The 24,179-nt window shown below is 39.8% G+C and overlaps 1 pseudogene; it reads right to left on the reverse strand.

Moving 5' to 3' along the window:
- Nucleotides 1-1,612: 1,612 nt before the first annotated feature.
- LOC129464208 (phosphatidylinositol 3,4,5-trisphosphate 3-phosphatase TPTE2-like) overlaps nucleotides 1,613-24,179 on the reverse strand; it is a 99,233-nt pseudogene continuing 76,666 nt past the window's right edge.

The raw sequence follows: 24,179 nt of genomic DNA on the forward strand, positions 1-24,179 counted from the left end.
CAGCGAGGCGGCTCACCAGCCTAGTGGGGCTCTTGGCTCCTGGCAGGTTGTTGCCTTCCATGCCCACCATGGCTCACGGCTCTACTCTCATCTGTGCCACTCTGGTACCCACAGCCCTTATAGCAAGTATTTGTCTATTTCCACTCAAAAATTAAGAAGCTCTATGGCAAATTCCCGACATTGAGCTGCTGATGTGGGTGGTCCGAGCGGTTAGTGTGTTGGTTAGAAAGTTGCTATGCCGGACAGGTTTGCCCTGGACTCTCAAACTCTGTATTTTCATGAACTGCTTTTTTTTAGTCCTTTCTGTAGAGTGCCAGGTTTTTCAGGAATGAGTATATCGTGTTTTGGCAGTGACACTTCTCTTATTAGTTGTTACCTTTCATTTCCTGATGAACTCATCTTGGTCTAGATTGTTGAGGGCCTTGCCAATAAAAGGAAAATCATTCAAGTAAGAATAATTTCAATAAGGCCAAGATAGAACGTTTTCAAGGACAATTATGGCCTGAAGATACAGTGGCAATAAAGGTATTTTGAATAAAGTAACACCCACGGACTGGGCATGGTGGCTCATGCCTTAATAACAGCACTTTGGGAGGCTGAGGCAGGCAGATTGCTTGAGTTCAGGAATTTGAGCTCAGCCTGGGCAACAACGGCAAAACCTCATCTCTACTAAAAATACAAAAAATTAGCCGGGTGTGCTGGGATGCGCCTATAGTCCCAGCTACTGGGGAGGCTGAGGTGGGAGAATCACCTGAGCCTGGGAGGTTGAGGCTGCAGTGAACCAAGATCACACCACTGCACTCCAGTCTCGATACCCAGAGTGAGATCCTGTCTCAAAAAATAAAAAATACAAATAAAAAATTTGTTAAAAAAAAAAGTAGCACCCAGCATCAAAGATGAAACAATAATGATTTCCTGTAGACATAAGGCTAACCAGTGTTTATAATGCAAAGATAACCTCCCTTCAGAGTCCCCCCAAGCTTAGGTGAAGTTGGTTGGGAGCAGGAGTAGTGAATTTCAACATAATACACCTAGATTACTCTAAGAATAATATTTCTTTTGACTTCACTTACAATTTTATACAAAAGCAGAAGTTACCAAAGATTACTCATCTTCATATTTACCACAATCTTCTTACCCCAACCCCCATGTCTGTGCGTAATTAAAGGAAGCTTGTCCAGTAAGCTACCTATTTAGTGCTCGGAATGAGAGAGCGTGTTGGGAGTTGGGGGACTGCTTGTGTGAAACATTTCTCTCTTCTGTATTTAAAACTTGGTCTTTGTTGCCAATCTGTTAACAGACAGTTTGTAAATGAAGGGGAATAAAAATATATAAATTAGCTTTCTAATACATCTGAAATTACAAATGTGAACCAAAGCAGGGAATAAATACTTGACCAAAAATATGTAAGTAAGTGGGTGCTGGGGAATCACAATTTTTAAATATCTCACGTTTTTCATATGAAAGTTCTATCTCAAAGTTCTTCAAAATGATGCCTGATGTTCCTGCATACTGTGTTCCAAACTTACATAAATACAAGATGGAAACTGTGAATATGTGCCTTCAAAAAAGAAGAAAAACACTGACATTTTATCTATATATATTTAATAGATTTATGAAGAATATTTAATAGATTTATATATATAAACATATATAAATACAGATACATCATCAAGGAAGACTTAGGACATATGAACATGTGGCAGGGTTGGAAAGAACATAATTCTTTCCCAGAAGGGGAAGGGGGAACTATACTTAATCGGATCCAGCTACAACGTCATTGGAAGTCATTTCTCGCCAAAAAGTATCTCCACAGCAAATTCTGGTGGATACATTCTCCACGCTTCTTGTTTATGTGGATTATCCAATTCATTTCTTGGTAGATAAAGCCTAAGAATAGAAAAAAAATTATTACATTTTATATTGGGGCTCACTGAAAAGCCACACAGTTGGGTACCCACGTTAGAGCTGGAAGAAACAAAAAAAGAACCTCACCATGAATAGAACCCCAGCTCCTTTTTTGTGTCTCAGTTGGCTTCTTCCACCTTTTTAGTGAGACTTAAAAAACCTTAATCTTCAGCAACACATCAGTGACACATGCTGACTCTCTTAGCATTGCTTTATATGAAATTAATGACATCCAAGTTTAATAAAATATCTAAATTTCTCTATGCGACAGATACCGGAATAGACATGAATGAAAGCCCAGTAATAAAATACTATATCTCTTTTAATTTATGTGCGAGGTTGCAATTTTTTGAATTTTTACAGACCTTGGAAATGACCTTGAGCAGTAGGATATAACTCCCACATGCTGAGCGTTCCAATAATGGAACACTAGGCATAAATTGGTCAACCCATTTATGCCTAGTGTTCTAAATGATAGAAGTTAGCATTTTTGGCTATCTCATAACTAACAAAAACAGCTTTACCAATTAGTATGTAAATTTAAATGTTACAGAAATGTTTAGAAATTTATATAAAAGTAAGAATAAAAGTGATCTAGCTTATCACTTCTCCAAAACGAACACAGTGTTTTAAAGGGAAAAAAACGGTATCCTTTAGCAAGAACCACTTTTGAGGAGCAGCATCAAATGAAGCTCCACCCAGGTCTCACTTGTTGAGGGACTTTGCTCATGTTAGAAGAAAAAGCTTATTGTCTGTATGCATCCGAAAAAAAAAAACTTGTAAAAAATTTCCATCAAATCCAAAGTTGACTCTATCAAAATCCATTAAATGTTTCGCATTGCAAGTGTGTAGACCAGAGGTTTAATTTACCTTTGCCTTGCTGGACTTAAGGAGTTATTTGATCCAGTTCACATTTGAAGAAAAGATTAGGACTGGATGTAACAATAACTATCAATTCATGCCACATATAATCATAGCCACTTCTTCAACTCTGACCTAAATCATTTAAAAAATATTTTGTCCTTTTGTATTCAAGAGTATGGTTGATACAAAAAAAGTCTCAGTTTTTCACCATCACAAAACAAATGCTACTTACAGTGGAGAACTTCTAGACTGAGAAATGAGTTTCCAAATATGGCAGAAGGTTTTTTTGGAACAATAATCTCCAAACCCAATTAATAATTTTTCAGAAAGTTTTCCCAATTCAGTTATTAGAAAGCCACATTTGAATGGCTATTTAAATAGACCATTACTTAATGATATTTTTTAGCTGTATTCCTTAATACTGTGTCTTGTAACTTCTCCTAGATATAAGTCTGTCAGTCAGCTTTTCAGCTAGCTGAAGCCTCCCTAGGTCCTGCCTTACTTTAGCACAAAAGTTGGTGGTGGTTCGTCATTGGTAAATCAGCACCTACTGACAGGGACCTGACATATTGAAGGTGCTGAGCAGCCTCATATTGAACTTCTCTGGGAGGAATTTACTATCACACTTAAGATCTGATGATAATACTTCTGAACTCATAACACAGTCCTATGGCATGGACCCTGAGGATACTGCAACAGGGGGTCTCAAGAACAAATGTATTTTTAAAATAACCAAAGTAAGAGGAGTAAGGCAAGGAACAATGTTGGCTCAAGGATTTTTTGCTTTCTATAAATTAAGTTTATGACAACCAGCAAAAGACTTGCCATCATGCCTCATATATAGACATTGAAGATTAGGCTGTTTCTATGGGTTTATATTATATTCATACCTGTTATTTTGAATAAAAGATGTGTTGAACCAGAAGAAAAATGAACAATTGTCATAGTATTTAGGAAGATTCTAAAAAGAAAAAAAAATTTCAAAGTAAAACTGATACCAAGAACTAATCATTCCAAAGAAATTAAAGTTCCTCCCTTTACTCCTTTTTATATTTATCAAACAATTATAACCATTAAATAGGTAGCACTCTGCAATCTATAACAATATACTCAAGACACAAAGGAGGAGGCTTTAAGAAAATGCTATTGCATTCTCTTGCTGTTTCTATCAAAATTTTCAAGGAATAGTATTTTTCCCACGATAGGTATTTAATTTAAATGCTGCTATTTGAATCTGATTTAGATAGTGCCAAACAGACTCTACTAAGGACCTATGCCTACATATACCCAACTACATTGTAGTGAATTCTTATAATTTTTTTGTTGCCTCAGCATCCCTTTTAAATATAAATTGGACTTTCTGATATCAGAAGCGGGGTTCAGTCACCCTCTGCAGTTTCCAGTTCACCTCCTCCCAGTTTCTCCACGTGACTGATGCTGATATCTGCCTTATACAACCTTCTCCTGGTGACCACTTCATTATGGGACAGCTAGATATAACCTACTTGACTCACCCCACAGACCCCCATACTCTGCAGGGACCATGTGGATGTATCAGTGACCACCTCTCAGTCACAGCAGAGACTCCTGGCTGCTTGCGTTAAACCAAATTAGACCTCCCCGCAGGACACCTGCTCAGGTAGCACCTTACATCCCAATAAAGGCTTCCACTCTCAGGTCCCTCCCTCTCGCTATTGCTCCCACCCATCAGTCGCGCACAGGTCTCCTGGATGGCTCCCCCTTCCAGGTGGCCCTGCAAAGTGTGCTGCCCTCTTCTCTCTGGAATTAATAAAAACCTGCTTTGGTTAGTTCATGTGTTGTATTGTGCTGCCTTCTCTGTTTCACCCAACTGAGTCACCCAAACCTAACTCTCTTTCCAGTCAGTGCTCCCAGCTACTCAGGAGGCTGAGGTGGGAGGATTGCTTGAGCCCAGGAGGTTGAAGCTACAGTTAGCTATGATCACGCCACTGCACTCCAGCCTGGGTGACAGAGTGAGACCCTGTCTCAACTTCTTAATTTTTTAAAAAAGATGCAAAACAAAATGTAATCATTGCTATGCAGTAAAACGTACCTTTGGGTTTTTTTTTTTTTAGCATCTTGGCTTTTACTTTTTTTGTGTTTATTTTGTATTTTTTGTATTTGAGAATACATGTAAATTTAGAAAAATTTAGAAAATTTACAATTTAGAAAAAAACAAATGAACAAAAATTATTTAAATTACATATGCTCTTTTAAAAAAATCTGTTATAGATCTGATTTATTGTTTTCCTCCCCCTCCCCCTCCCTTGTTGGGAATTGTAGTAAAGCAAATCTTAAATAAAATCATTAGGCCAGACGAGAACAATGGCAGAGGCTATTTTGTGATTACTCACCGAGGAGAAAAATTGCACTTTCACATCATCATACAGAGGTGGACTGTCGAATACATCAATGAATACTTTGTCTGTTTCAATGTTACGCATTATCTATGAATGAACACACGGAATTGAGAACTATAAACCTAGATAATGATAACAATGAAGTTCCTTTTCACTTATCATGACTTCCTGTATTTATCAAGTACTTTTGGTCTCACAGCCCAATCATTACATGCATAAATAATTATTAATAATCTTTTCTAGTTGCAATACTGTTGTGTGTGTGTGTGTGTGTGTGTGTTTTCGTCTGTGTTTTGTTTTTTGAGACAGACTCTCACTGTCACCCAGGCTGAAGTGTAGTGGCGTGATCTCGGCTCAGTGCAACCTCTGCCTCCCAGGTTCAAGTGATTCTTGTGCCTCAGCCTCCCAAGTAGCTGGGACTATAGGCACATGCCATCACACCCAGCTAATTTTTGTATTTTTAGTAGAGATGGGGTTTCACTGTATTAGCCAGGCTGGTCTCAAACTCCTGGCTTCAAGTGATCTGCCCGCCTGGGCCTCCCGAAGTGCTGGATTACACGCATGAGCCACTGCACCCGGCCTGTTGTTTATGTCTTTTAAAGGCCAACATGTTTGAGGGTTATCATGAACCACTTTTCTTTTTTTTTTTTTTTTTTATTGACGAGATCTCACTCTGTCACCAGGCTGGAGTGCAGTGGCATGATCTCGGCTCACTGCAACTTCTGCCTCCCAGGTTCAACTGATTCTCCAGCCTCAGCCTCCCAAGTAGCTGGGACTACAGGCACGTGCCACCATGCCCAGCTAATTTTTGTATTTTTAGTAGAGACCATGTTGGCCAGGATGGTCTCGATCTCTTGACCTCGTGATCCACCCGCCCTGGCCTCCCAAAGTGCTGGGATTACAGGCGTGAGCCACCGTGCCCGGCCATGAGGCACTTTTCAGAAGTGCCACACTTTTAAAAAGTATTGAATTTTCTGTTAGACTTTAATCAGTTAAATATTATTATTTAATATGTGTCATTTGATTTTCATGTGTTAGGGCATTTTTTTGAGAATACATTAAGAAGCTCAATTTTAAAGCTAGCATTGACATTCAAAAAGCAATGCATAACTTATCATTGTTTTTTATTTTCTAAATAAAAAAACAACAATGGGGGTCTGTAACACTTCTGGGGGTTGGGCCTGCATGCCCCTCCCAAGGGAGGGGGAGAGTGGGGTCCCCCTGCTCATCATGTTTTATCAGAACTCTTGTGTTTGTCAATGGGATCTTTGAACTTGACCAGTGCAGGCTGCTGGATGGAGTGACCAAAGATAGCTCAAGTTTTGGAATGAATGACTTTGAAGCTGTACTAGTTCTTTGACTCACTCTCATAGAAATAATGGCACCCACAATAAGAAAGGTCCATGCTAGGCCCTGTGAAAAACACAAAAGGAGGTGCAGACTCAGTTGGCCCCTTCAGGGAGCTGTACACTTAAGAAACAACAGTAGAATGGTACATAACTCAATCTGTATGATAAAGACTGGGCGTGCTGTTATGCACTACTGGGAGCTAGTTAACAGAAGGTGCAGAATGCAAAAGTTTCATTAAGGAGATAGAAACTGAATTGGGCATGAAGCAGTTTAGATAAAGGAAGAAGAGCTCTGAAAATAGAATCTAGTACAAATGGAGGGAAAAAGACCAGCAATAACACAAAGTAGAAATTAGAAAAATGGGCCAGGCGCGGTGGCTCGAGCCTGTAATCCTAGCACTTTGGGAGGCTGAGGTGGGCAGATCACCTGAGGTCAGGAGTTTCAGACCAGCCTGACCAACACGGAGAAACCCCGTCTCTACTAATAATACAAAATTAGCCAGGTGTGGTAGCGCATGCCTGTAATCCCAGCTACTTGGGAGGCTGAGGCAGGAGAATCGCTTGAACCCAGGAGGCAGAGGTTGTGGTGAGCTGAGATTGCGCCAGGGCACTCCAGCCTGGGCAACAAGAGCAAAACTCTGTCTCAAAAAAAAAAAAAAAGGAAAAACAACAAACAATGTCGGGCAGTGTGGCTCATGTTTATAATCCTAGCATGTTGCAAGGCTGAGGTAGACAGGCTGCTTAAGCCCAGGAGTCTGAGACCAGCCTGGGCAACATAGCAAGTCCCAGCCTCCACAAAAAATTTAAAAAATTGGGTGATTGCTTGAGCTCAGGAGGTTGAGCTCAGGAGGTTGAGCCATGATCATGCCACTGCACTACAGCCTGGGTGACAGAATGAGACCCCGGCTCAAGAAAAAAAAAAAAAAAGGAAAGGAAGGAAAGAAAGAAAGAACCAACTAACTAACTAACTAAATTAGAGTTGTGTTCCAAGAGCCGAAAGGGATGACTCGGTTTATTTGGAATGAAGTCTGCTGGTCAAGCTACTGATGGAAAAAAGCTCAGGTATTACGTTAGGGCTATTATATCTTAAGAGCTCAAGAGCCAAGGAAATAAGAGAGAAGTTGTTGAAAAATATGGTGGAGCATTTCCTATGTGACAAAGAGGCCTGATAATTATCACATATGACACTTATTTAGTGATTTATAGTTTACGAAGAAACTTTATATATATTATCTAATTTAATTCCCATTACGCTTGGATGTGATATTTTATTTTACAGATAAGGATGTTGAGCCAAAGGTGTTAACTGGCTCTGACCACGGGCACACAGTGTGTCTTCTGCTCTACCTACAATTTTTCACAATGAGAGCAATATTTCAGGATTCTATACATTGCATTATATAAGGAGAAAGAAAGGGTAAGGAGACCACTGCAGAAATCTAGGCATGAGCAAAGCAGATTCTGGACAATTAGTGGCAGTGAGAACAGAAAGGAAGGACAACATAGAAAACTGTCAAAGGCATAATCAACAGAGATTGATGACTAACTGGATTTAGGGGGCTGAGGCAAAGAGAATCAAAGCCCAAGGCGTGGGTGGAAGAATGCTGGTGCCATTTGCAGAAGCAGAGAGAAAGCTCCTTGATAACTCAGACTGGCTAATGCCTTTGAGTTGGAGAGGAAATTGTTCATGTTGCAGCTCCTGCATCTACCACTCAGTGGGTGCTCATAAATAGCTGCTCAGCAAATGAGCAAATCATAGTTGAAGTAAGGGGAATGGGTCATTCTTTAACTAAGAATAAAGCATTTGCTAAGAACAGAAAGCCAAGGGTCAGGCCTGGGTGAATGCCCTCAGTCGGGAGAGGCCAAAAAATCGGGGGTCGGTGGGGAGGGGGTGGTGGGGAATAGGGTTAGTAATAGGAGAATTTGAGACAAAGGCCTGGGTAGGAATTCTAAAAGTTTATGGTTATTAGACTATGAAGGATGCTTTCTTACTGTTTCAGAAAAGGTATATAGTTTTAGGCATTTCTTCATTGTAGCAAAACACTGACTACCAGGTCCCTTTTGCTTTGGATAAAGAGGTTCCTCCCCAGTTCATCCACTCTTGCGCTGTTTCTCACAGGGTCATCCCACACAACCTCTGACTTAGAATCACTTGGGACATTGCTAAGTATATAGATTCCTGGGCTCCATTCCAGATTTCCCAAATCATACTTTGGGGGTACAACCTAGGAATGTAAATCTTTACAAGCTCCTCAGTGGTTTTCATGCACACTAAACTTTTAGAATCAGTGCTATATAATAAAAGATCAAATGACTGAGAAGAAGAGAATATGGCTAAAACTGACCAGATATGTAAATTAAAATCCTTAATACATTCCTGGGAACACGCTCAGCATTTGTGGAAGTGTGAAAGGCAAAGCAACACTGACCAGAAATAAATCCTGGAAAGCACCCTGAAAAAACTGTTTTGAACAAACAGGTTAATTTATCTCTGGTTTGCATCCAAACCCAGTGACACCAAGTTGGATGGTAACCAGAAAGCGTTATGGAATCTCTTTATGGTGAGTGATAGTTTAGGGAGGTGAACATTGCTGGTTTGACATTCAGCCTTAAAACAAACATCAGATTTTTTCAATTCACATGTTTTCTCTTACCCAACAATATCTTGATGAAGTACTGGAAAAGACAACCTTTTTCTCCATTACTATTTGGACTTTTAGATCACATATATCACCTGTTCCAACAAAATGAAATTAAAAAGTTAGGATGGTTAGCGTGAAGATCAATATGTCTCACCAATTAACATCATGGATTAAAAAGAGAAAAAATTATCCAAGCTAACAATGTTATCAGTAGTTCCCTATTTGGTCTTGCATGGATTTTGTCTTTGAAAGACAAGGCTTCAAGCCCAGTTCTGTCTCCTAAAGCAGATTTTATAAGACTAGAGAAGAGAAAAAAAAATACATATAGTTCAGCTTCAAAGACTTAGAATCCCATCACTTTATCTTTCCAGAAAAAATATTTAGGGAAGCTAGGCCAGGCATGGTGGCTCACACCTGTAATCCTAGCACTTTGGGAGGGCGAGGTGGGTGGATTACTTGAGGTCAGGAGTTCTAAACCAGCATGGCCAAGATAGTGAAACCCCATCTCTACTAAAAATACAAAAATTAGCCAGGCGTGATGGCACATGCCTGTAATCCTAGCTACTCAGGAGGCTGAAACGGGAGAATTGCTTGAACCCAGGAGGCAGAGGCTGCAGTGAGCCGAGATCACACCACTGCACTCCAACCTGGGCGACAGAACAAGACTCTGTCTCCAAAAAAAAAAAAGAAAAAAAAAAAGAAAATTCAGGGAAGGTGACTTGCAACCTTTCTTGCTAACATGTTGCTTTCTTCAGACTTCTAATCATAATGATTCTTAATAATAAATACTGTAGTTTAACCACTTGGGCCCTACTTTAAGGCCAGTTCCTGATGCAATCTCTATAAAAATATAGGATAGTTATATCCAAAAATTCCCGTGGTGTTCAGTATATATTTACAGACAAAGGCTTTTTTGTTCCTTTTTTTCCAATTCAAATGACTCACTCCCCTTAGCGTTTCCTCAAAGACTTGGTTTCTCAGCCAATTAATTTTTTTATTGCTTTCCTCTCAACTGTACATTAATTTTAATTTAAATATGCACAAAACTAAAGGTAGAGAATTAAAACAAATATTTTAATAAACTAGTGTTTTAATTATCTTTGATTGCTCATCTCATATGCTGTTCGCTTTCTTTTCATTTAATTTTGTTTTCACTAACACCATGATATTCATTTGTCATTAGAAATCACAGTTTCTTGCCTCAGTTCCCTCTTTCCCATTCCAGGTGCAGAACTTCTTTCTATTGATGTCTACCAGAAATCAGTGAAATGTAGAACTAAACTCAGAAGGCTAAAAATAGTAGGCTGTCTGTGTGGACACCAGCATCCTGGCCCCAGGGCACCTGTAACACCCAGCACTGGCACCATCTCAGGTCCACAAGCTGGCTGCTAGAAGAGGTTTGCTTTAGGGGTTCTGAAGCATCGCCTCCCTGCTACCTCTCTGGCAGTGGGAGTGGTAAGGCCCCATCCCTTCCACACAGACACATCCTGCTTTCCCGCCTCCCCTGAGTGTAAGCTGGGAGTGAGAGGGTTACAGATGGAGGAGAGAGGGGAAAGGGGAGCCCAGGGTGAGGAGAAAAAAATATGCCTCTAAAAGAAGGTGAGAAAATGATACAATACGGAGACACCTCCACCAAGGCAAACTCTGAACTAGAGGTGGTTCTGAGAAATAAGCAGGCTTGAAGGCACATGGGTCCTCCTCCTCCCTCATCAGAGGCTCCCTCTGCCTGGAAAAGTCCACCCTGGGTTGAGACCAGAGGAGCAATGAGAACAGGAGAGATGGGAAGGGGATGAAGTCCCCCAAATTGGTGATGGAAAAGAAAAAGTGAAGAACATCTAAGGGCTGGCAATCAATGGGCAATTGCAGGAGGAGGGGCATACGTAAGGAGCAGTTCCTGTGTGCGGATACGTAAAAAGACAGGGATGAGTTAGGCTCATCTGTATATATAACTATGAGCAAAACCCTCCCAGAGTGGGGACATTGGCCCTCCTGCCCAGTTCTTCAATTATACATAAAGCACTTACCACAAAAAGAATAAATAATGAATCTTTTTATAAAGAGTATCCGTCTTGGAGGGAGATTCCAGTTGTAAAGATGTTTCACTTGTTCAAAATATCCAACATATCTATTCTGAAAAGCAACAGAAATCTTCCTTTAAGTGGAGATGAAACGTCTAAAGTCAGCATTCCTTTTTTTTTTGCATAAAGCTTGTTAATGGAGGTAAGTAATTAAGAAAACATTTACTGGATGCCATTATATAACTAGACATTTTTAGGGATGCTGCCCCACAACTATCTACCTTGAGGGAAAAATACTGAATTCAGTGCAATGGGGAAGTAACAAGGATGGAGCCAGGCCCTGTTAATAGGCTGCTTATGGTTGAGAGGGCAACTAATCAGAAGCACAACAAAACAGTTACAGCATCATCAGTGTCCAGATAGAAGCTTAGTTGTGACTGAGTTAGAGGAAGGCTTGTGGTTTGGTGAAGAGCAGCTTCCTGGGCATGAGAGAATGGTGTAAGAGAAAACTCCAGAGGAATACCTCCAAACCTCAGTAGCAGCTTTCCGGTCATTCTTCTCTTGTTCCTGACAGCTAGAATTTCTTCACTTTGCATTTCCTCAATTCTGTTTTCTCAAGGAAGCCCTGGAATTCTCTTAGCCTTGTCCTTTCCCTGGGGCAAGCTGTTCACAACGGCTCTCCCCTGAATCTTTCTTCAAGGTATTGAAGAGCTCTGGTACTGAATCAACTGGTTCAGAATTCAAAAGTTGGCCATCATGATGGCTCCCCCCTGTAGTCCCAGCACTTTGAGGGGCTGAGGTCGGCAGATCACCAGGTGTCAGGAGCTTGAGACCAGCCTCGCCAACAGGGTGAAACCCTGTCTCTACTAAAATTACAAAAATAGGCCATGCGTGGTGATGGGCACCTATAATCCCAGCCACTCGGGAGGCTGAGGCAGGAGAATCACTTGAACCCAAGAGGTCGAGGTTGCAGTGAGCTGAGATTGCACCACTGCACTCTAGTCTGGGCGACAGAGCGAGACTGTGTCTCAAAAATTAAAAACAAAACAAAACAAAACTCATAAGTTCACAGACTGTTCCTTACCCATTGGGAAATGTTCATTAAAGTAACTAACTGCCATACTTCTCTTTAGAAAGGGCCAGTCATGAGACAGGCTCATGAAAGTTCTTAACTGAGGAGTAGATGTAGTCAGTAGAATGGCCCACAACGCAGGATCAGAATGTGATGGTGTCTGAGAATCGCCACCAGACACAGAGGGCACTCTGTCCTGAGGTCTTGCCAACACAGCTCTCAAACGTGCAGCTGAGTCCCTGTGTTGCTTTTTCGGGGAATCAGAAGAGATTCAGCTGCAGCCTTTGGTGTGCTAGTTCTGGACTAAAGTTAGGGAAACTGTGCACAACCGCAGAAGAAATGAGGATGGGGAGTTGTCGAAGGAGCTCCATCTAGCATCCCCTTAGCTTCTGCCACTAGATTCTCCACCTTTCCCTAAGGGCTGTAAACCACCAGGGCCCTCAAGCTGCTTGTGCTCCCACGCTTCCTTCTTCTACAACTTATAACAACATGGACTTGTAGTAGAAATTAATACAACCAACACATAGGAGGCACTCACTACAAACAAAAAGATATTATGAGAAAAGGGTGGAAAGATGGGTAAGCCATGGGCTTTGCCTTTAAAGGGGATACAGAAGTCACCACTTCAAATAACTAGAGAATGATGCAAAGTGACGTAGTCCCTAAAAGAAACACAAAGGGCTCTAAGAATTGAAAAAGAGACTACTTCAGGCTGAGAAGGGAAAGGGACTCTAGGAAAAGGGGCACGAGCAATGGCATGAGGGTATCAAGTGTCCACAGGCTGGGAAAGAGCACACAGTCTAAATGTGTTGGAGTATGGCATGTGTGCATGCACACAGCGGAAGAGAAGGTTGGAAAAGTCAAACTGTGGCTCTTGAGTGCCAGGTTGAAACGTTTAGTTTATTGCCATTGGCAGTGGGGATGAAGTATGGATTTTGAGCATGGGAATGGCATGATTAGGGCTGCACTTCAGTAAATTCACCTATCACTTTTCGCTTAGGGTCTATGACTATCTTCGTTTTGTTTTGGGCTTGGGTGTGGGAGAAAAGTATCAGTGGATAAGGCTGAGTTCTTCTGGCCCAAACTAAAGGTTTAGGGCCAGTAGTTAGAGTGTTCTTCTAACGGGGCCAACAGTACTTACTCAGCTCCCACCACTTAAAGAAAAACTCATTTACAGCCACATCCGAATCCATTTAGGAATTCCCAACCCGCTCTCACTTCAGTTTCAGGGGCAATATAGAAAAGGCAATATAAATGAGAAAACGTGCACAGCAAGGGCTTCAGAGACTGACATCTAGATTTCAGTCCTTGGTTCAAAAGTTACTTTTTCTGAACCTCAATTTTCTAATTTGTAAGATGAGAATCATAGTAGTGCCTACTCATAGAGTTACTGAGAATATTAAATAAAATAGTGAATATAGAACTCTTAGAATAGTTCAGCAACGTCTAGAATGTTGTAAATGCTATAGGATAAACATCCTGGTTTCTGCAATAAACAAATTACAAGTAAAAAAAATGGTGAGAAATCTATGAACTTAGATTCTTAAAAGAGACTTAGGAGACACAGCAACCAAATGAAATGTGTGGACTTTGTTTGAATTCTGATTAAACAAACTAAATTTTCAAAGATTTTAAGACAATTTTGGAAACAAACATGGACTACAAATTTGATATTAAGGATTTTTAAGGTATAATATTTTTAGATATGATAAAAAGTGTTAAGGTTTTCTGTTAAGAGTACATAAATGTCATACTAAAATGCTGTGAGATAAAATGATCTGACGACTGAAATTTCCTTTAAAATAACTCAGATTTAGGGAAAGCAAGAGTGGAGAGTGGGGTTGGGGGGTGTGAGTGGAGTGGGAAAAGAATGGATGAAACATGGCTGGCTACAGGCTGAAATGACTGTTGCAGCAATGTGATGACTATATGAGGGTATATTGTATGATTCTCTGGACTTTTGTATATGATTAAAATTTTCCATAACAAAATGTTTCTAAAAGAAAAAACAGAGTAACAGTGTATATTTCATATAGGTATTATGGGTATTAAATGAGATATGTAAACGTGCAATACCATCTGGTATACAGAAGGGGTTTTGAAAAGTTTATTTCCCCTTTTATTTTATCTTTTAAAATACACCTCCCCCACAACACACAGAAAAGACACACACACACACACACACACACACACACACCAGGAGTCATCCAAAAACAGTCTTTGTGATGTTCTGCAAGGGTTGAATTTCCCTAGTAAGGGTTTGTGAAACACTTGGATTTGTTTACATTGAAATCAAAGGCTGGTGATTTTAGACACACTTCAGGGTCCTGGAGCCTTGGGTACTGGACCTTCCTACTTCGGGAAAATAATCAACTCCTGAGCTCCGTAAACAATAACCAGTACAGAATAGAAAGCAGGATTCTCTGAGGAGAAGCCAGAGTCCCCAGCATGTGGGCAGCACCTGAAGCGTGACCCTCAGACTCAGGGAGGGACCAAGGCCTGTTGCAGGGCACCCAACTGCTGCTGCCTGATCACCAAAGGAGAAGAGTCTAAAATGAAACCAAGTAACAGGTGGCAATCTTAACCCGCTCCCCTAAAAAAACTCCCATTTTTAAAAAGAAAACTTACCTGAGAAGGAGTTTCTACTCCCTGAAATTTACTGCTGTGGGTTTTATCTGTTCGCCTTTCTCCAAAATAATACAGGCTTTCCTACAAAAAAAGAGTACAATCCAACCATGGTTCATCTGCACTCTTTCCTTTCCTATATTAGGTACCCTTAGTGTTTCTATGCCCACCTTCTTTCCTAAAGTCAGTGATTTTGTTTGTTTGTTTGTTTGTTTTTTGGTAGAGTCTTGCTCTGCAACCCAGACTGGAGTACAGTGGCAGGATCTAAGCTCACTGCAACCTCTGCCTCCTGGGTTCAAGTGATTCTCCTGCCTCAGCCTTCTGAGTAGCTGGAACTACAGGTGTGTACCATCATGCCCAGCTAATTTTTTGTATTTTCGGTAGAGATAGGGGTTTCACCATGTTGGCCAGGCTGCTCTCAAACTCCTGACCTCAAGAGATCCGCCTGCCTCAGCCTCCCAAAGTGCTGGGATTACAGGCGTGAGCCACCTGTGCCTGGCCGCAGTGATCTTTGGGCAGAGGCTACGGAAAATAACAAAATTAGGACTTCTCTCATTCAAGGATTCATACATTCATAAAATTTTAGAGCTGGAAAAACCTTAGAAAGCATCTGGTCCAACCCTTCTTTCCATATTACAAATGACAACACTGAGACCAAAAGAAAACCAAGCAATCTGCCATGGAAATGCTGCAGCCAGTTAGAAGCAGCACAGGCCTGGCATACAGGTCCCTGGGTCTCAGTCTAGGTCTCTGGATCAATGGCTGTCAATGACTTTCAAACCTTTTGTTTTTTAAGCTGCAATCCACATTAATAAACCTAGGACACACACACACACACACACACACACACACACACACACCCCCAATATTTAAACCTTTTGATATTTTCTATTCTGCTCTATTCCATTTTATTTTTAAAAGATGTCAGTTACAACCCAGTAACTTTATTTTACAACTCACTGATAAATCATGATCCATAGCTTGAAAAACACTATCCTAGAACATCCATTTTCAAAATCTGTGTATCTCAAATTAGAGAAACCAAAGGTGGCGGAATTGGAGTGCTGGGCACTGTGCATAACCACCACCTCTTCCCTAGACTGTAGGCCAAACAACTCAAGCAGAGCTGCTGGAAATGGTAGCATCTCAGCAAGAAAATGGCAGAAAGAAAAATGAATGAGAACTCTGCTTTAAGTAGAAACAGCCCACCTTGTCTTATCAGAAATTTCTAGAGGTCACAGACTCCACATGTATTGACTAAGCAAAGATATTTACATTCAGGAGAGGCTTTGTTTTGAGTTGTGAAATGTTGCTTTTTATCTACCTAAGAGTTGTGAGGTTGGGCAAGGCTCTGGAGAATTTATCTAATTAAGCTTGATACTATTCTCACCAGGAAGGAAGAAGTCATGGGACTGGCAGGAGTAAGAGCAGGGCCAGGTGAAGTGAGGGAAGCATCTTGATCACTGAATTTTTTTTATCTGTGTAACATGGCTTTACCCCCCTCACCTTAATCCTGCCCCATCAGGTCTTGTCTTTATTTAAAATGTTGATATTGTATACATCATAGATTTTTTGCATTAATTTTTATTAAAATATTGCATTAAAATTATTTATATTAATTATTACACTTTTTAGCATTCCCTTAAATTTTGCACCTCATTGACCTCACTCTAGTCCTAGCCCAAAGAGATTCTGAAGTCAGCTGCTAACTAGTGCACGTTAAACAAGAAAGTATCAAAAACAGACTTACTAAAGACTGCTTCTCTAATTACAATTTTACTAAGCACCATGACTAAACTAATCATCTTAACGTCCTACCAGTGATGTTTCAGAACTAGCAAACTCAATCATCATAAGACAAAGTTTGTAGAACATCTTTCATACCTCTGCAGTTAAAAATATTTCAGAGGCAATAAGGAAAGCACAAACCATAGTGCCGGTTCTTCCTAGAAAAGAAAAGAAGTTAGTTCAAGGAACATACATGGTATACAAATACACTCAGAAATATTCAAGGAGTGCATTTTAAGTTGATTTTCTTTTTTTTTGAGACAGGGTCTTGCTGTGTCACGCAGGCTGGAGTGCAGTGGCACAATCTTGGCTCATTGCAACCTCCGCCTCACAGGTGAAAAATACGCAAATTACATTTACAGTAAAAATATCTCTCACCATCTCTCCACAAAAGGACACGATGAGGTTTTTACTAAATCTATAAGAAAGCAACAATTCACGTCTTTTATAATTTTTTTTGGATAATAGTAAAAAAAAAAATTCCCAACTCATTTAGTACATTAATATAACTGATTCCAAAATTGCACATATGCAGTAGAAGAAAAGATATTTTTACACCAGTCTCACATATAAATGTAGATTTAAATATATACATATATTTTCAAAGTGAATTCAGCAATGTAGAAACACCATGTATCAACACCAAGTGCCATTTCTCTTAAGGATGCAAGGATGTTTTTTCCAAGATGGCAGATTACAGGCTTTTAGCATGCCTCAGTCATTTGGAAATAGCAAGCAAGTACATAAAGACCAACTCTGCGAGCTTTAATTCAAGAAAGAAAATGGCGATTCCCCGGAATTATGAAGGACATCCCAGATCCTGGGGAGGACAATGCAGGCAAGCAGCCCTCAGGAAGCATTCGGCTGATAAAAGTGAGTGAAGCCTCAGTCTGTGAGAGAGGCAGACAGCATCCCTCTGTCTCACCTTTCCACTGGAGATCCACGCAACCCGGGCAGAGGAAGAGATTGTTTCTCCCAAGCCTTGGAGCTCATTTGAGGAGAGACTTGGAGACTTGGTGGGGGAAAGACACAGGGAAACGCTGCCGGCATTTTCCCAAACCTGGACTGGGAGCAGGACAACACTGGGGGATCTTTCCTATCCGGCTCCACCCATCTTGTGCCCCCAATCCCCCTACCCCTAGGGCTGAGGGAGCTCAGATTAATGTGTACTCAGGAAATCAGCCCATTGCCTGCGGCAACAGAGAGCTCCTCCCAATAAACAAGGATCAAGTACATAGCCAGCAGCACTGGCAACAGCCAGCTCTTACCCATGGCGCCATCTACTGGCTTGTAGGTCAAACCACACACCCAATATAAAACCTGCTGACAGAAGTGCATAGGTCTACAGAAGCAAAGCCAAAAGACCCTACCTAGCAGGCTCTACAGTCACACCCCCTAGGGAGGAGGGAAAGGGAAAGAAGAAAAAAATAACAATAATATTATAGGAAAGGAAAGAAAAAGAAAAAATCCTATCCAAACAAAAATAATTACACAAATTAGAAGTGCTAGCATCTCCAGATGAGAAGGACCCACGCAAGAATTCTGGCACCATGAGAAATCTGAATGTAGTGACACTACCAAAGGACCACACTAGCTCTCTGGCAATGCTTCCTACCAAAATGAAAACTCAGAGATGACAATAAACAATTCAAAGCTTGGGTTGCAAGGAAGCTCAGTGAGATTCAAGGTTGAAATCAACAGAAAGAAACTTCTACATCAGTTCAGGAAATGAAGGAAGAGATAAACAATAAGAAATCAGTCAGAACTTCTGGAATTAAAAAAACTCACTTAAGGAATTTCAAAATACAACTGAAAGCTTTATCAATAGACTGGACAAAGTAGAAAACATAATTTCAGAGCTTGAAGACTGGTCTTTTGAACTAATCCAGTCAGACAAAAATAAACAAAAAAGATTTTTTAAAAGTGAAGAAAGTCAGAAATAGGAGAGGTAAAGTGACCAAACCTATGAATTACTGGCATGCCCTAGAGAGAAAGAGAAAAAGAAAACAACCTGGAAAACATATTTGATGGAATAATTCAAGAAAATTTCTTGAATCTTGCTAGATAGACATCTAAGTACAATAAAGCCAGACAGCACCTGCAAGATACTGTAAAAAATGAATATTCCCAAGGCATATACTCACCAGACTGTCCAAGGTCACTGTCAAAGAAAAAGCCCTAAAGGCACTGGAGAAAAAGGCCAGATCACATACAAAGGTAGCCCCATCAGGATAACGGCCAAATCCAACAGCACATCAAAAAGTTCACGATCAAGTAAGCTTCATTTCAAGAATACAAGGTTCAGCATATGCAAACCAATAAATGTGATTCTCCACACAAACAGAATTAAACAGAAACCACATGATCATCTCAATAGATGCAGAAAAAAAAGCTTTTGATAAAATTCAACATCTTTCTTGATAAAAAAAAAATAAGAAACTAGGAATCAAAGGAACATACTTCAAAATAGAGCTATGGGCCAGGTGCAGTGGCTCACATCTGTAATCCCAGCACTTTGGGAGGCCAAGGCAGGCAGATCACTTGAGGTCAGGAGTTCAAGACCAGCCTGGCCAACACAGTGAAACTCCGTCTTTACTAAAAATACAAAAATTAGTCGGGCATGGTGGTGCACCCCTGTAATCCCAGTGACTCAGAAGGCTGAGGCAGGAAAATCGCTTGAACCCAGGAGGCGGAGGTTGCAGTGACCGAGATTGCACCACTGTATTCCAGCCTGGGTGACAGAGCAAGACTCCATCTCAAAAAAAAAAAACAAAAAAACCCACAAAAACAAAAAACAAAAAACAAACAAAATAAACAGGCTGGGCACGGTGGCTCATGCCTGTAATCCCAGCACTTTGGGAGGCTGAGGTGGGTGGATCACCTGAGGTCAGGGGTTCGAGAGCAGCCTGGCCAACTTGGTGAAACCCTATCTCTACTAAAAATACAAAAATTAACTGGGCGTGGTCGCAGGCGCTTGTAATCCCAGCTACTTGGGAGGCTGAGCCAGGAGAATCACTTGAACCTGGGAGGTGGAGGTTGCAGTGAGCCAAGACTGCGCCATTGCGCTCTAGCCTGGGCAACAAGAGCGAAACTCCATCTCAAAAAAAAAAAAAAAAAAAAAAAGAAATCATTTCCTTTGCAGCATCATGGATGCTGCTGAAGTCATTATCCTGAGCAAATTAATGCAGGAACAAAAAACCAAATACCATATGTTCTCACTCATAAGTGAAAGCTAAACAATGGGTGCTCATGGACATCAAGGTGGCAATAATGGACACTGGGGAGTTCTAGAGGGGACACAGCAGAAAAGGGCACAGGTTGAAAAACTAACTATTGGGTCCTGTGCTCAATACCTGGGTGATGCGATCAATCATACCCCAAACCTCAGCATCACACAATATTACCAATAAACCTGCATATGCACTTCCAAATCTAAAATTTATACCAAAAATCTAAGCTCAAAAAGAAAAAAAAAAAGTCTTTTGCCCATTAAAAAACAAATAATAAAAAATACAAGAATCATCCTATATCAGAAATCTATATTAATGCAATTGATCATATTCATTGATTAAAGAAGACACACCTTACAATTATCTCAATTAATGCAGGAAAAAGCATTCACTAAAATTCAGCCTGCACCTATGACTTTAAAAATTAACAACAACTAGGAAACTTCCTTAACTCAACAAAGAGAATCTACCAAAATATCTACCAGGAACATCATATTAATGACATAATATTGACAGCATTTTCTTTAAAGCCTGGAATTAAACAAAAATGCCCTCTCTTTACTGCTTCCATTTAACAGTATACTGCAGAGCCTATCCAGTGTAGAAAGTCAGTGTAGTTAAGTAAATCTTTAGAATAACTCCTTAATCTAATGAGAGAATTTAGGAAGATTTCTAGATGCAGGCTCAACATAAACAAAAATTAATAGCTAAATCAAGGATGCAGGTTGAAATCTTTACAGTAATTACTAAAAACATAGAAAAGGAGTACATGACTTCCAAGGTAATGACAGACGGTGAGAATTATATTATTAAAATTCAATCGAACGAAAACAAAATGTCAGTAGGAAAATAGAACAGTTAAATAAAATAGATGTACATAGAACGCTGTTCTCAACAATGCATAATACACGTTCTTTTCAAATGTACAGAAAACATTTGACAATATCGACCAAATTCTGGGCCATAAAGCAAGTCTAAACAAATTTCAAAGAACTAAAAAAGAAAAAAATACATAGTATGTTCTGTGTCCACAACACAATATAATCAGAAATCAAAAATTTAAAGACAAATACAAAATTCTCATATGTTTGGAAATAAGGAAGTATACTTCTACATAACTCATGGGTCAAAAAAAGAAAAACAAGCACAAAGTTGGAAAATAGTTTGAACTAAGTAAAATAAAAACACTACAAATAAAAATTTATGGAACAAAGCTAAAGCAATTCTTAGAGGAAAACTTGTAGCCTTAAATGGTAAATAGAAAAGAGAGTGGTCGACACTCTAAGAATTATCCATGTCAAGAAGTCAGGAAAAGAACAAATTAACCCAAGGAGTACAGAAGAAAATGCTAAATATAATAGTAACTGATGAAATAAAAAATAAGTAAAAAATAAAGACCACCAATAAGGCCAAAAATTCGGTACTTTTAAAAGACTAGTAAAATTGATAAATCCCTGGTGAGACTAATCAAAAGAAAAAAGGGGAGAAGGCACCAAGAAAGCAATGTCAGGAATAAAAAAGGGAACATCTCTGCAGACATTAAAATGGTAAAATGATATTGTGAAAAATTTGATGTCAAGACATTTGCAAAGTTAGATTAAATGAACAAATGCTGGGAAAACTATAATCTACCAAAATGGGCAAAAGAAATAAAATTATAAAAACATTCTATATAGGGAATTGAGCCATAATTTAAAGACTTCTCTCCAGAGAAAACTCTAGGCCAATGTGCGTTCACTGGTGAATTTCACTTTACACTTAAGAAGGAAAAAAATCGCCGGGCGCGGTGGCTCACGCTTGTAATCCCAGCACTTTGGGAGGCCGAGGCGGGCGGATCACGAGGTCAGGAGATCGAGACCACAGTGAAACCTCGTCTCTACTAAAAAAATACAAAAAATTAGCCGGGCGCGGTGGCGGGCGCCTGTAGTCCCAGCTACTCGGAGGCTGAGGCAGGAGAACGGCGTGAACCCGGGAGGCGGAGCTTGCAGTGAGCCGAGACTGCGCCACTGCACTCCAGCCCGGGCGACAGAGCGAGACTCTGTCTCAAAAAAAAAAAAAAAAAAGAAGGAAAAAAATCAGCATGCATAAATTTACCCAGAGAATAAAAACAGAGAAAATGAAATCTAACTCATTTTATGAAGCCAAGATTTGAAAACACTATGAGAAAGGAAAATTATAACCAATCGCCCAGATGACATGAATTTGAAAATCCTAAACAAAATATTAACAGACAGAATCTGGCAATTTAATAATAAAATAATTTAGTAAGTATTTAACAAAATAATACAGCACAACTAAATTATGTTTATTCCAGAAACATGTTGGTTTGCCACTTAATCAATGTAATTAACCACATTTATTTATAGGATAAAGTAGAAAAATTATCATCTCAAAGATTCAGAAAAATCTTTAAGAATTCAACATTCATGATTTAAAAAAAAAACTCTTAGCAAGCTAAAGGAATTTCTTTTTTCTTTCTTTCTTTTTTTGTTTTTTTTTTTGTTTTTTTTTTGAGACAGAGTCTCACTTTCTCATCCAGGCTGGAGAGCAGTGGTGCGATCTTGGCTCACTGCAACCTCTGCCTCCTGGTTTCAAGTGATTCTCGTGCCTCAGCCGGAGTAGCTGGCATTAAAGGCATGTGCCACCACACCTGGCAAATTTTTGTATTTTTTAGTAGAGACAGGGTTTCACCATGTTGCCTAGGCTGGTCTTAAACTCCTGGCCTCAAGTGATCTGCCCCCACTGGGCCTCCGAAAGTGCTGGGATTACAGGTGTAAGCCATGGCGCCCAGCCAAGGAATTTCTTAATCGATAAATGGTAGCTAATACACACACACACACACACACACACACACAGTCGTAAAGCAATTGGAGAGATGTTGAAAGCTTTTCCTTTGAGAATGGAACTGTATGTTGATGGCTGCTATTGCCACTTCTAATTCTACACTGTACTGAAGGTTCTAGCCAGTGCTAGGGGAGATAAATTCTGAAATGGAAAAAATACAATTTATTATTTTCATATGATGTAATAATGTACCGTAAAATCCAAAAGAATCTATAGATAAATTAGTAGAACTAATAAGCGAGTTTAGGCTGGGCACGGTAGCTCAGGCCTGCAGTCCTAGCACTTTGGGAGGTGGAGCCTGAGGCTGGCAGATCACCTGAGTGCAGGAGTTTGAGACCAACCTGGGCAGCATAGCAAAACCCCATCTCTACAAAAAAAGTGAAAAAATTAGCTGGGCATGGTGGCACCTGCCTGTGGTGCTAGCTACTCAAGAGGCTGATACAGGAGGATCACCTGAGCCCAGGGAGGTTGAGGCTGTAGTGAGCCATGATCATGCCACTGCACTCCAGCCTGGGTGACAGAATGAGACCCTACCTCAAAAAAAAAAAAAAAAAGTGAGTTTAGGAAAGTTGCTAATTGCAAGATTAATAAATAAAATGAACTGCATTTAAAACAACAAAAAACATTTAGAAAATAAACATTTTAAAGGGATATCATTTAAATAACCACAAAAAAAAATCTAAGAATAAATCTCACCAAAAATATGCAAGCTTTCTATATAGAAAATGAGAAAGCATTGTAAAGAGAAATTGAAGAGGACCTAACTAAATGAGAGAATACCTCTGTTCATGGGTTGGATGAGTCAATATTGTAAAGATTCAATTCTCCCCAGTCTATAAATTCAATGCAATTCCAAACAAATTTCTATCCAATGTGTGAAATTTGACTAGTTGATTCCCAAATTTATATGGAAATATAGATGACCTAAAATACCCAAACAATTGTGAAGAAAAAGAAGAAGATGATGAGGACGTATTAGAAAGCTACAGTAAGGTAGTTGTGCTATTGGCACACAGATGAAAAATCAATGAACAGAATAGAAAGATCAGAAACAGATTCATGTTCTTCAGGGTAGTAAAGAAATGAAAATCTTCTCAACCAGCGTGCTGGAATAACTGGATAGCCATACATGGAAAAAGATGAAACCTGATGCCTTCCTCACACCACACACATAAATCAGTTTTAAAAGGAATGAACCTTCTCGAAGAAAATATAGTAGTAAAATGTCCTTTAAACTCAAGGAAAATTTTCTTAATCAGGACACAAAAACACAAACTTTACCAAGGGAAAGTATGATACATATGATGGTAATTCAACTAAGAACTTCTGTTAACCAAAAGATACTCCCGAGTGAGAGAAAAGGCAAATCACAGAGCAGAAAAGCGTTCTTGAAATACATTTATGACCAATAACAGAATTGAAATCAGAATACATAAGGAACTCCTAGAATCAGGAGAAAAA

This window comes from Symphalangus syndactylus, chromosome 15 (assembly GCF_028878055.3).
Source record: "Symphalangus syndactylus isolate Jambi chromosome 15, NHGRI_mSymSyn1-v2.1_pri, whole genome shotgun sequence".
Classification (NCBI taxonomy): Eukaryota; Metazoa; Chordata; class Mammalia; order Primates; family Hylobatidae; genus Symphalangus; species Symphalangus syndactylus.